A 13,006-nucleotide genomic window follows, 5' to 3' on the forward strand; every position below is an offset into this window, starting at 1 on the left:
GGCTCTGCGCGCTGGCGGGGGCGGCCAGCCGGGCGCGCCTCACCGCGAGGGGAGAGGGCCAGAGCCGGCCCCGGGGGCACCAGGTGCAGCCGGAGCCTGGGGCTGCGCTTGGCCTGAGACAAATAGCCGGCGTGCCCCCGTCTTCCCGGATGCACGGCAGGAAGCCTGACCCTAGCAGCCGCGTCAGCGGGGTTAGGTTGGACCGGGCTGCGCTGGGCTCGCTTGCAGCTTTGAACGGGGAAGGAGGATGGGCTGTTGTTACATTGTAGCTGTTACAGGACCCTGCAGCCCTACGAATGTAACTACCTCGCCCACACTCTGACCCTAGATGAAGCTGGGTGAAAGCTGGCGGGTGTCCCTGCACCCTGCGCTGGAGGGTTTCCCGGCTACAGAGCCCTGCAGATGTGGCCGTTGCAGCTGGTGTTGGCACCTCCAATATGTCTGTCTGTCTGTGCCCAGTGTCAGGCTGCTCCAGCGAAGCAATAGGGGGTTTCGGTGAACTCCTGGATGGTCGTGGTGAAATTCAGCCTTCTCAGAAGCAGGCTGCTCCCCAGCATGTCCAGCTGGATTTCACCCTGTTACTCAACTTGGTCTTCCCTTAGCTAGGAGTTGTGACCAGGTCCCTCCAGATCTCTCCATCAGTATAGAAGCAGTTTGCCCGGCTCAGACTGGGTACCCTTGGTTCTCAGCATCTGCTTAATGGCCCTTTGGTCTCTGTCACCTTCTGGAAGGGCCATGAAAAGAAAACAGAATGTTTCTTTATACGATCCTTCTCCCCTGCAGGCTTCAGTGGTAAAGCAGTAAATGGTTGTAGCGGCTACCCCACTTGTCTAGCTCCACACGGTAGATAGGTGACTGTGGAGTTGGGAAGGGACTTGTTGACTGTAGATATGTTGTAACGTGGGGGCTGGCGTGATGTCACATGTTGGTGATCGGACTCTGAAAGCCTGTGGGCAAGCAGCTTTGAGTAAGAGCTGGCAGCGTCCCTGCCATGTTCCAGCATATTGGGAAGCTCGGCGCCATCCATGTCCTTTCATGCTCAGAGTGCTTTTTTGAGACAACGTGATCCTGTAACTGGGACACAGTGAGTCAAGTGACCCAGCTCTGCCACTGATTTCCTGTGTGCTGCTGCGCAAGTCACATCACCCCTGTGTTTGTGTCCTGCCTAATTGAATGGCCCTGGGGACTGTTTCTTATTATATGTACAGTGTCTGACACAGTGGAGCCCTGATCTCAATAAGCAACAGTTTCAGTGTTACTGCAATATGAGCCACAGCTTCCCTAGCTGTCCCTTAGTGTCACTGCCAGCAACTTTGTTTCTGTGAGTAACTATTCCCATTTTATGCAGTGCTCCAAAACATTTCCTTCTCTGTGACCCACTCAGTGCTCAGGGACTCAGGGAAGGGAGGGGACATGTCAAACTGTGCTACAGTTGGTTTATTGGTGGGCAGTCACTGTGGTTTCTATGCATTCGCATGTATTTTAGTGGGTTTTTTAGAGCTCAGTGGATCTCCTGTGCTCAGGCATCTTTGTTTAAGTGAATTGAAGGCACGGCATCCCGTTCTCCAGCTGCTGCCACGCACACAACCTGCTGCGTGTGCCCGCTTTCTTTTTCACTGTGCAGTGGCTCATTGTGTTTTGGGTTTGCTTGGGGGAAGAGGGCATCCTTTCTGATACATGCCAGCATTGGCAGCTTTTGCCAAATGCATCTTCTTCCTTGGACCATGACCTGAGAGTGAAGTCAGTGGGGAACTGTTCACAAATATACGTAGGTATCTGTGGTTGTTCCTACCTAGTAAGTCAGTTGTTAAACCTGATCCCCAAGCCCCCCTTTTCAGTGCTGGAGGGGAAAGCAACAATTCACAGTGAAGCTCACTCCTGCTTTTTTGCAGCTGGCTTCCCTGGCTCCAGGCATGTCAGGACAGATTAGGCTTCAATATCTTGATCTGCTCTTGCGGCATAGAAAAGGCAAGATCCAGGTTGCAAATCAACAAGAATTTAATGGTGACCCTTCCGACAGCCTGAAGACGAATCTGACATCTGGTAGGGCAGGTAATAAAGGTTGGTCTGAGATCCTGCAGAACCTGTGCTCTGTGCCAGGGAGGCCATGGCACCTGCTTTTCATGTTGGCAACCAAGAGCAGTAGCCAGACTGGTTCTACAGTGGCTGCACTAGAGCATGTCTTCTCTGCAGGATGCTCATCCACTCTGCAAAGCTGTCCTCAACTCCCTGTGTCCTTACTGGTGTTGCTTTTGCACATGAGTCTCGCTTGGGTTTCTGGGGACATACCCCATGGTTTTCGAGGCTGTGTTAAAATGAGCCCCCTGATTCCCTGTATCTTGTGGGAGAACTTGTCTCTTTAGGGAGTGCAAGGAAGCTACGGTAAATTGATGAAGGATTATCAGTACTTCAGAGACTTAATCCAGCCACTTTTCAGTGAGAACAAAGCTTACCTAAGCAATCTTTCTCTTGTAACTCCCAGGCAAGCCAACTAGTTCAGGTTGAATGCACCTCCAAATATGATTGTTTTGTGATGACTAGGAACCAGGTTAAAGGCAACCCCCAAATAAGCACCTGAATTATCTTGGCAGCAAAGGCGTCTTTAAACGTTCAGATCCAATGCTCAAATCTATAGCTCCATATTTTTTTTGGATCATAGTTATGATGTTTGTAAACTGGCATGTACTTTGAATCTCTGTATGGCCTTTTTCATCGTGCTGTAAAGTCATGAAAAGACCTTTATCCAGGAAGGCATCCACAGCATGAGATAACTCAAAAAGTTAAGACCTGGACAGCAGCAAATCAACCGTCTTTATAGAAGATCTCCTCCAGAGTATGCTAGATTTGAAATATCTGCAGACAGCTAGGAGTCTAATCCTCTACTTCCCTGTACATTGTGCACCCATTACAGAGGTCTAGCTTGGGGCAAAGCAAGTGTAGAAAGGGGTAGCTTTCTCCACTTGCTTAGTGTAAGAAACCATGACAAGAAGTGCAAGGCAATGGAGAAGCAGGCTTTGGGCCTTTTAGGCCCAGACCCACAAAGGTGCCTGTCTCCCGTGAAATCAAATCCCATTAATTATGATAAGAATTAAGGCATCTTAATATCTCTGTGTCTGGGTCTTAAGACTTGCATTTATTTCCTCTGACTTGTATCATGTCAGAAATTTCCATTAAGGTCTTGCGTTGCGATGCTGACGCTCTCATCCAATGTGAGACCACCAAACAATCATCCTAATTGCATCAGAGCCTGCCAAATAATCAATCTGTTCTTAAACCACCCGCACTGGGGAGTAGTAGTGGTGTTTCTCTCTGTTTCATGGTACTGAAATCTGACTGGAGCTTGGCTCTGGCCTCTTGTATTGACAAAGACTCAGTTCTGATCAGCTGCAATGACTGAGCCCTTTAAGGTTCTAGGCTGTAATCTGCAAACTGTCAGATGTAATTACACCATGTTACTGGAGCTGCTAGTGGGGTTTTCTTGCTCTTGAAGGCAAAAGAGTTCACCAAGGACCAGAGGGAAATTCATGGGCTTGTGAGCAATTATCTTAGGGGGCATAATAATAGAGAGGTCCATTGAACACTCGGCCTGGCCTTTTACTAATAATCACGCTTAATTTTTCAGCGAGCAGCTGTGTACTGACACCATCAATTTGCAGCCAGAAGGTTCCTGTAGGCAGGAGAAGTCAGTTGAGAGCATTAAAAGTTTTACAAGATTAGACTATTTGGTGTCCAATAAACCTCAGTTTCAAGCAGCTACTGTTCAGGACTAACATGGCCTCTGATCAGGGTGCAACTAAATCTTTTTGTCACGCTGAAACCAGAGTGGTTATTTATTAAGGCTGCGCGAAACGGCACCATTCCATTTCAACTTGCGTTTCGACAGAACCGCGTTTCAAATTGAAATGAAATTCAAAATGAAACTGCTGTTCCGTTTCGTTTCATCGAAACAGTTTCGCTCTTTCGACGTTTTACCCATAGGCTATAAAGGGAAAACTCGAAACAGCCTATAACGTTGTTATTTCTGGCCTGATTTGGATGAAACTTGCAGAAATGGCAACCCCTTCTGAGGGCATGAAGCTTGCCAAGTTTCAAGGAGATGGGTGTAGGGGTTTCAGGGAAACTGCACCTCAAAGTCTTTAAAGCAAAAAACTCATGTCACGTGTATGTGTTAAGCTACAGCAGGGTCAAAACTGCAGGCATGCTAGCTCCTGCTGAGGCCACAAAGCCTGCTAATTCTCAAGGAGATAGGTGCAAGGGTTTGGGGGAAACTGCACCTCAAGCTGTGGAGAAGCAAAACTCATGACATGGGTGACACTGTGTTCAAGTGTAGCAGGGTGAAAGCTGAAGGCTTGCTAGCCCCTGCTGAAGCCACAGAGTTTGCCAGCTTTCAAGGAGACAGGTGCAAGGGTTGGGGGGAACTGCACCTCAAGCTGCTGACAAGTAAAACGCGGGACATGGGTGACACTGTGTGTGTTAAGGTGCAGCAGGGTGAAAGCTGAAGGCTTGCTAGCCCCTGCTGAAGCCACAGAGTTTGCCAGCTTTCAAGGAGACAGGTGCAAGGGTTGGGGGGAACTGCACCTCAAGCTGTGGAGAAGCAAAACTCATGACATGGGTGGGTGACACTGTGTGTGTTAAGGTGCGTCCACACTCAACTGACACCAAGGCAGAAAGCAGGGCAGTTAAAACAATGGTGCCTTTTATGCAGATTTTCCATCCCTCTCCCAGAGCACTGGGATTGGAAGGGACCTCAGGGAAGGATGACAGTCACTGGCCAGCTACTCAGTCAATAATGAGAGCAGCCCTTCCCTGCTCTTCCACCTCCTCTTTACTTTAGTTTGTTTCCCTGCAGGCAAGCCCAACTTGAGCTTCGAAACTCGAAATGTTTTGAAAATTTTGAAATGTTTCAACTTGCCTCGTTTCGTTCTCGGGCTGTTTCGAAGCTCTCAGTTTCATTTAGATTTTGCTGTTTTGAGCTCAAAACGAGTTGAAACAGCATCAAAACAAAACTGCGGGCGAAATTTTGCACCGCCTTATTATTTATGGTTTACCTGGTGAAAGATAGTTACTTTCCAAAGGGTCGTCTTCATCTGCATATTAAGGCAGCGTTAGTGGCTGGAGGAAAGAGAAGTTTGATGTGATTAACAGGAAAGAAAAAAGTGTTGCCTAACAATGAATCGCTCATGAGCTGACTTGATAAGACTCCTTTTCTTTCTGCTTTTCTCCAGATAGACAGTACACTGCCTAGTAGTACCTGCTGCTCCATTTAGTATATTGGCAGCGTTTCCTTGGTGAAGACCCATTCTCAGAGGGTAGAACATGGCCACCAAACTGATCCGTGCTGAGGCTATGCAGGTGTAGGAGCTGACTTCTGGAAATGTGGTTTATTTTTTGTGAGAAGTTTGTCATTTATTTTTGTTCATGTGCACATACTGCTATTGCAGATGAGATGATGGAGGTTATAATTGGAGTAGTCTGAGGGGTTCAAAGCCATGGTTCTGAGGTGGTGGCTGAAATCAACCCAGCTGTTGTTATGTGACTTTATTCAAAGAAGGAAGACATCTCCTGGGGACAGGACAGAGCTTCTGGCTTTTGTATCTGCTCTGTAGATAAAAATGCACAAGGGAGGTGGCTCCAATTTGGGAAATTGGTTGTGATGACCCTGATATTTGCAGCAGTTTGTGTTCAAAATTCCAAATCTGGTCCATGATCTTCCTCCATTTATCACTGCAGATGGGAGAGTTTTGTGTGACAGAAAGAATAAAACAAGAACCTGACTCCCTGCTTTAACACATGCATTTGATAGAAAACACTGTGTTAGGTTTTGGGGGTGTGCTGGGAGAATGGCCAGTGCATCAGAATGGCTTACTCTCCCAACATTAAATGCCTTCTTTCTGAGATGATAGAGTCCCTTCAGGACAAAGGGGGTTTTTCTATTGAGCCGTGGAGCAAATTGCATGTGGACTGTTCCTGCTTCATAATCTTTTACAGCTTGGTGGCTCACCTCCAAGCATGCACACAGTCAAACCCAAAACATGGGTGTTTCCAACCCACATCTCCTGCAAAGCTCAAAGGGCTCTGATGCTACAGCATTTTCCCTTTGCTTTGCTAGAATGCTATTCTTTCTTTTTCTCTGAACTGGTGGAAAGCAAGAGGGATGCATGGTTTTGTGCTTCTGCGATTAGAGTGGGACTCTTTGCTTCCTTGACTCTTCTGCAGGCTTCCTTGGACATTCCCCATTAAAACAGGGGCAGCAGAGCTCCCGTTTTTTTGTTAAGACTGTAGACTCTTCAGGGCAGAGGTGGTCTCTTGTGGACAGGGGTGCCAGTTACCCCCACCAGTGACGTAAAGGAGAGTGGGGCTCTACAGGATAGGTTGCTCCATTGGATCCACCCATACATGTGATCTTATCCCACACTAAATGCAAACTACGGTGACTTGGCCCTCTACGGAAAGACCGGTAAGAGAGTGCACAGATGAAGCTGACATACTGCTGATGCATTTGCCCCCACCCACCTCGTAACTTGTCCATGTCTTGCGTGCATGTAAAGCACTCTAATCTCAGTTGGTGTTTCTCGGTGCTACCACATCACAATTACATAACTTCCTCTAGAAACTCACTGGGCGTGTCTACACAAGACGCTACATCTCCATAGCAATGCACTCCCTCAGTATAGTGCATTGCTACAGGGGCGTAGCAGCAAAAAAAACGTGTGCTGCCAGCATGGTGTAGTACAGGCTATTACTGTGCCGTCATTTAGGACTTCCAAAAGGAAGTCCTAAATGATGGTGCAGTAACAAAGGGGCACATGTAGATGTGCCCACAGGGCATCAGAACTGTCTTCACTTCCCCACCTTTGGGCGCTTCTCTGAGCCTGTTGGCCAGCTTCAGGCAAACGTGACAAGAGGGTCACATTTCTAAGAGAGGCTCGTCTGATGCAGTCGATCTGTTGCTTGGAAAACGCCAGAAGACAGGGGCGTTCCGCTATTATGACCTTCCTATAGCTACTCTTTCCTGCATTTGTAGGGGCAACAGAGGTCTCTCACCCAGCACAGCGGCTGAGCACTAGAACGTATCCAGCATAAGATGGATGTGAAAGTCAATTTAGACAGGAAGGATCAGTGGGATGGCATTTCTCAAGGACACGTGGTGATCACCACAGTGAAATACAGCCAGCGTGGGCTATCTTTCCACATAACGCCCAGCAGGTTATTTTTAGCATTTCCTCACTGAGTGTCCTAGTACTTTGGGAGGGGCAGGTGGCTGCTTTATACTGAACAATTATAACCAAGCTGAAATGACAAGACATTAATCCTTGAGCAAAGGCATATTAATCACCCGCTTTATTCTCTTTATGTAACAGAGTTAAATATACTTTCCCTAGGAGCAAGTGAGGAATAGGTCATGTAAACAAGCCAACCTGTTTACAACTGACATAGAAAGCGTCTGTCCTTGTTCCATTTTTATCCATATTCCAAAGGAAAAAAAAAAAAGACTTCTGTACTGTTTCTAAACTTTTGCTGCTGGGTATAATTTGTCATCTGAGACCTGGCTTTGTTCCAGGCTGATACTGATATTTAACTCAAAGAAATGACATCCTCTCTCCTTTTTCACTTTGTGCCATGAATGCCAATTGGTACAATTTAGGCCAAGCAGAAATTATCATGATGTAGGAAAATCATCCTCACAACTGAGATAAGCAGCACAGCTAAAGTCTCTCTTTCAGATTGGGGTAGAAAGGCACTGTTGGCTCAGCAATGGAATAACGGGCATTTGGCTTCTCAGTGGACAGTTCAAACCCAGTGGTAACCTAGCCATCTGCTAGTGGTTAAGAAAAATGAGCTACAAGCCTAACGGATGAGTTTGGAAGGGTTGGAATGAGACTCATTCTTCTAGGACCAGCTGCAAGGAGGCTTGAAAGCCCCAGTCTTATGGTGCTTTTCTTTCCTTCTGTTGTGACAGCCCTGTGGGTTTAGGAACAAGGTTGAAATTATGAAAGGTACCAGTCTGTCTCTGACTATCCTTGTGACAGTCTTTGGAGACTGCAGTCTCTGCTGGAGCTACAGCCAGGGAGCAGAGGGATGGGGCCAGCCCTGCTATGGAGCAGAGAGCAGAGCTGTGCCCAGGGTTGCAAAGCATCTGGGATGCTGGGGGAATCTGGTTTAACTTAAACTAGGGAAGGGTCTGGGACAGACATTGCACAAACCGGCTTGAAAATCGGTTAAGTCTGCTACTACATTCAACCAGGTTTATCTCAAACTGGTTTCAGCCATTTTCAAACTGGCTTATGTGCACTGAATGTCTGTTCTGTTACAGGTTTAAAACAGTTTCTGATCACTTAAACCCAGTTTGTGTGTAATGTCTGTCCCTCGCCTTTAGCCCAGAAAACCCAAAGGAAGCATCAATTCCAGAAGTAACCCTTACTCAGAGAGTGCCTTTTTTCTTTCTCATGAATTATGACCCTCCTACATATTTTTGCATTCTAGAGTTGCCAGCATTCCTGGCTTCTTAAGTCCAGCAAAACTTTTTTCTGTCTTCCCTGGGAGGCATTTTTGTATCTGCATGAATGCAGTCCCACTGGGAAGAATTTTGCTTGGTAACTTGTGCACATGGCTTCTACTTTGATTTAAAAGCACCAAACTTGGGCACTTTCTTGGTGCTTCAACAATTTAAAAATACACTTCATCCAAAATAGCAGGTCAGTAGTAAATCCAACCCCAATGTGGAAAAACAACAACAAAAAATCCTTTCTAAAAAAGAGCATAGTATGTCTTTTGCCTCATCCAGAGTCTGAACCTGAACCCAGAGACTTCCCCCCAAATCTGAGCAAACAAATAAGGTTTGCAGTAAGCAGTGAAGCTCAATAATATGGTCTTGTGCAGATAAAATGCTGGAAGATTTGTGCTCAGTAAGGTCCTGTCTCAGCCTGGGCTTTGAGTGAAGCACATGCCTGAGGATTTGATTTACAGGGAAGGCTTTCACTTTTGTACATGCTTATTGCAAATTCCAAATATGATCATGACCTAGCTTCAACTGCTATCCATAAATGGCTTTCCATTAGATGTTAGTTTATATCTTACATGGGTCCTGTGAGTCATGGTGGCTGTTAGGCCTGCATTTGGATAGAATAGAGAGAAAGGAGTCCCTGCAAAATCAGCTGTTGGTTGATGCTAATGGAGAGGAATTTTTAGATCACCCTGGGTATAATTTGCTAATTATTTATGTGGCAAATGATTGACATGTTAATTACGGGCCTCTTCCTTCCATTTCAGTCCTGATGAATGATGCAGTAGTGTTGCTGTGCAAATAATAATTATATCTTCACAGCAACATAGTCTGTGTGTAACGTGCTTTCACAACATGTTACACATACCAAAATCCCTGCTTGGTAGATCCTTGCTTGCATGGATTGATGCACAGTGGGTAAAAGAGAAGTGTGAAAATATTGTTGCTGGTAGATTTGGTAGGAAAGGGATGCTGGAGAAAGATAAGGAAAGGAACTTGGTTTGGAGCTGGAGTGAGAGGACTGACCTGAAAGCAGGAGATGATATGAGATCAGGAGTAGGAGGTGTAAAAGTTTTGATCTTGGTACCACTGGAATCATTGTGAGTTTTTACATATCCTAGAGGGGTAGTAGGTTTGGAGCCTAATAAGAAGAGCAGCTTAGTCAGAGAGAAAGGTACGGCAGAGAAGACCAGATAGGGAGGGGGCGGGAGGGGTGAAAAAGCCAAAGAAGCCATTTATGGTAAATTAGCAAGTGGAACGAAGCTCACACACTGTTCATCATGTTAATGGCAGAGAGCGTAGCAGCCAATAAATGCGTGGATCCTTATTGTGCACCCACTCAATACTCAGTTGTTTTGATGGTATTGACTGCTGGAGTGGCATGCGTGTTGAGGCTGGGGAGAGGGAATGGTGGGCTTCCAGGTTGCTAGGACTGTACTAGGTGGTATGTTGACTCAGGGGCTCAGCATTTGCTGAGGGAAGGGAAAGATGTATGTGAACTTGTGTCCTGTGGTCATCATATATATTAATTCGACAACTCCAGAGCCAACTCAAGGCAAACAGCGTGGGCTTTTTCAGGAAGTAGAAAACAGTACTCTGCCCCCTTCACCAGAGGCTCCTTTGGGGTTGGCATGTGGGAATGTTCTTCATTGTACAGATAGGCTGGCCTATTTGTGTGAGCAGCTAGTTTGAAGGAGCTAAGTGACATATTCAGGGTCTCCTGGCAGTCTGGGCAGATGTTCTGTGATGATGGTAAAGAAGGAACTTCATTGGAATCAGGAAGACTTGTCATCCTTAAGTCTTGCTCTGTCCACTCATGGATTTGAATGCACATGAACCAGCTCCAGGCTCCATGCACTCAGATTCAGGAAAACGGGGTTTACACTGCTTCCCAGCTCAAACTAAGACTCCAGTGCTTCCTTCTTCCTAATTCCCAGCCTAAATGGTATCATTGCCTTCCCTCTTTCCCCACAGATTTTTCACATCTCACCTTCCCATAATAACAGCAGTGCAGTCAGGGTTATGCAGCAACATATCTTATGAAACCAGTTCCTTTCCTTGCTCAGAGCAGAGGGGATGTATGTGGGGTTATGAGCTTCAGCCCTTTGTTGGGGCTTGCTTTTTTTTAGAGGTGCGCTAATATATCGGTGCCATATCAGATCAGAACCAATAAAAGGAAAATTAACATTATCAGCTACATTGGCCAAAAATAGCTGATAGGCGTTAATGTATGATAAATGTAATATGCCTTCTGGCCAGGGCCCCCAGACACCGCATACGTGAGCGCAGCCACAGCATGCATGCGGCCAGGAGTGCACCCGCGCAATGTAGAGAGCAGCGCCCTGCAGGCAAGTCTGTGGAGGGGAAAGGGTGTGGGGAGGGGGGCAGATTGAGGCCCCCACGGTGAGGGAGGGAGCAGGGTGGGGGCTGGGGCACGTCAGTGAATGGGACCCCAGGGCCAGGGCAAGGAGCAGGATGAAGCCATGGGTGATTTGTCCAGGGGATCAGCATCCTGGCACTTAAAAATGGTGGCAGGGGTGCTTGAACTCATTTGATAAGCTTTAGTTCTAGTTCAAGCACTGCCACCACCATTTCTAAGTGCCAGGTCACTTTTAGGAGGGGAGCCAAGTGAGGTGAGGGCAGAGGCAGGCTGCCTGCTGTGGGCTCAGGGCTCTCTGCCCTGCTGCCTTGGCTCTGGGAGCCATGTACTGGCCCCATGTCCCCTGCCCACCCTGCGGCAGTGAACTGCGCCTCCCACTACAGGACGGGCAGGGGAAGTGCTGCTAGCGCACAGCTCCCAGGGCAAAGGCAGCAGGGCAGAGAGCCCTGACCCCACAGCAGGCAGCCTGCATCTGCTCTTGCCCAGCTTGGCTCTTCTCTCAAAAGCATCCCGGTGCTTAAAAATGGTGGCGGCAGCACTTGAACTAAAGCTTGTTCAATGAGCTTTTAGTTCAAGCACCCTCACTGCCCTTTTTAAGCACCGGGATGCTGATCCTGTGGATGAGCCGTCCATGGCTCTGTCCTACTCCTGGCCTCAGGCTCTCAGCCCCTGCCACTCACCCACTCCCTCCACAGACTTACCTGCAGGACGCAGCTCTCCATGCTGCCCGGAGAGCTGCCCAGCTGCGTTCCTGTAAATCAGCTATTGGTATCAGCCAAGAAAATCTTTCTTCGGCACACCTCTACTTTTTTGCTTTTTAAACGCCCTCACAAGACTTCTGTCCTTCCCTTTTAAACTGCAGCCTCAGGACTTGGCACACAGAAGGTGACTTTCACTTGTGTGAAGTTTAGCATCTGGCAAACAATACTGGATTGTTGTCCTTGAGGGAATGGTTCTGTCCCTGAACAGGCATATAATGGCATGTCCTTTCTTTTCCCTAAAAAGGCAATGTCTTGGGGGTCAGATGGGGTTCAGTATCCTTGTCCTTTTCAGTTTAAGGTGTCTCTGCTGGGACTGCCAACAAGGGAGCTGTTGAGTACCTGCTGCGACTGGCAATGCTCAGTGTTGACATCTCATGATATCCTTGTGCATCACTTGATTTTGGGGGGTTTTTTGCTTAAATCTCCAGCTCCTGGAATGCAGTGATTTCCTCCTCACAGTTTTTCAGTTTCTTGCTGTTTGCCAGAAGAGCTACCTAATTGTCCTCTGGTGTCGGTAACTTTTTATAAGGCAGGACTCTGGGTGTATGGCTCAGTGCCCTGTCTGGAGGGCCAGCTTTTCACCTGGTCACAAGTGTCACAGATTGACATGGCAGCAGCTCCCTTCACCAGTTTAAATATGATATGGTCATAAAAAAAAACAACTGCCTGCTCTGCATCTCACATGTTATTTTCATTTTTAATTGATAAGCTTGAAAACTGGAATCCACCAAAGGCAAAGACAGACCTCTAAATGCCTTTTGAAAGCATGTGCCCCAGAAAAAAATAAGAAGGAATTAAAAATGGAATGAACGTATAACAGATACCAAGGTCTGGTTACTCTTCCTTTCCAGGTAGAGGTAGCCAGGAAAGGAGATAGGATATCTGAGGCAGGTTGAGAATGAGGGAACAGACTGTCCATCGTGGCAAGTGTTTCATTGGGTACTTGGAGGAACGCAAAAATGTGGCGACTGAAAGAATCCCTCCAGTGACCAGTACTTGTGGGCCTTGACGACCTAGAGGACATGCAAAGAATGGCACAGAAATGGGCAGGGCCATTACAGCCTGGTTCTTGCAACATTCAGCTGCCGGAAAGATTCAGATTGAGAACTTTTTAGTCATAGGGCAGAGGAAAAGTTTCAGGACAAGCCCCGAGTCTCTTCCGTAGGCTGAGGAGAGAGAGAGAGAACCACAGGCAACCCAAAATAATAAAAACGTCAGGGTCTGGGGGATTTAGCTTGTGATTTCTGAGCATTTAGGGGTGCCTGCCCTGCATCTGTCTGCTGTGTAATAAGCTGGAATCAAAGTGGCAACTTGAGGAAACCTCCAGTCTCAGTTTGATGGCACAGAAAGACGTGGGCAGTT

This window comes from Alligator sinensis, unplaced genomic scaffold (assembly GCF_000455745.1).
Source record: "Alligator sinensis unplaced genomic scaffold, ASM45574v1 scaffold366_1, whole genome shotgun sequence".
Classification (NCBI taxonomy): Eukaryota; Metazoa; Chordata; order Crocodylia; family Alligatoridae; genus Alligator; species Alligator sinensis.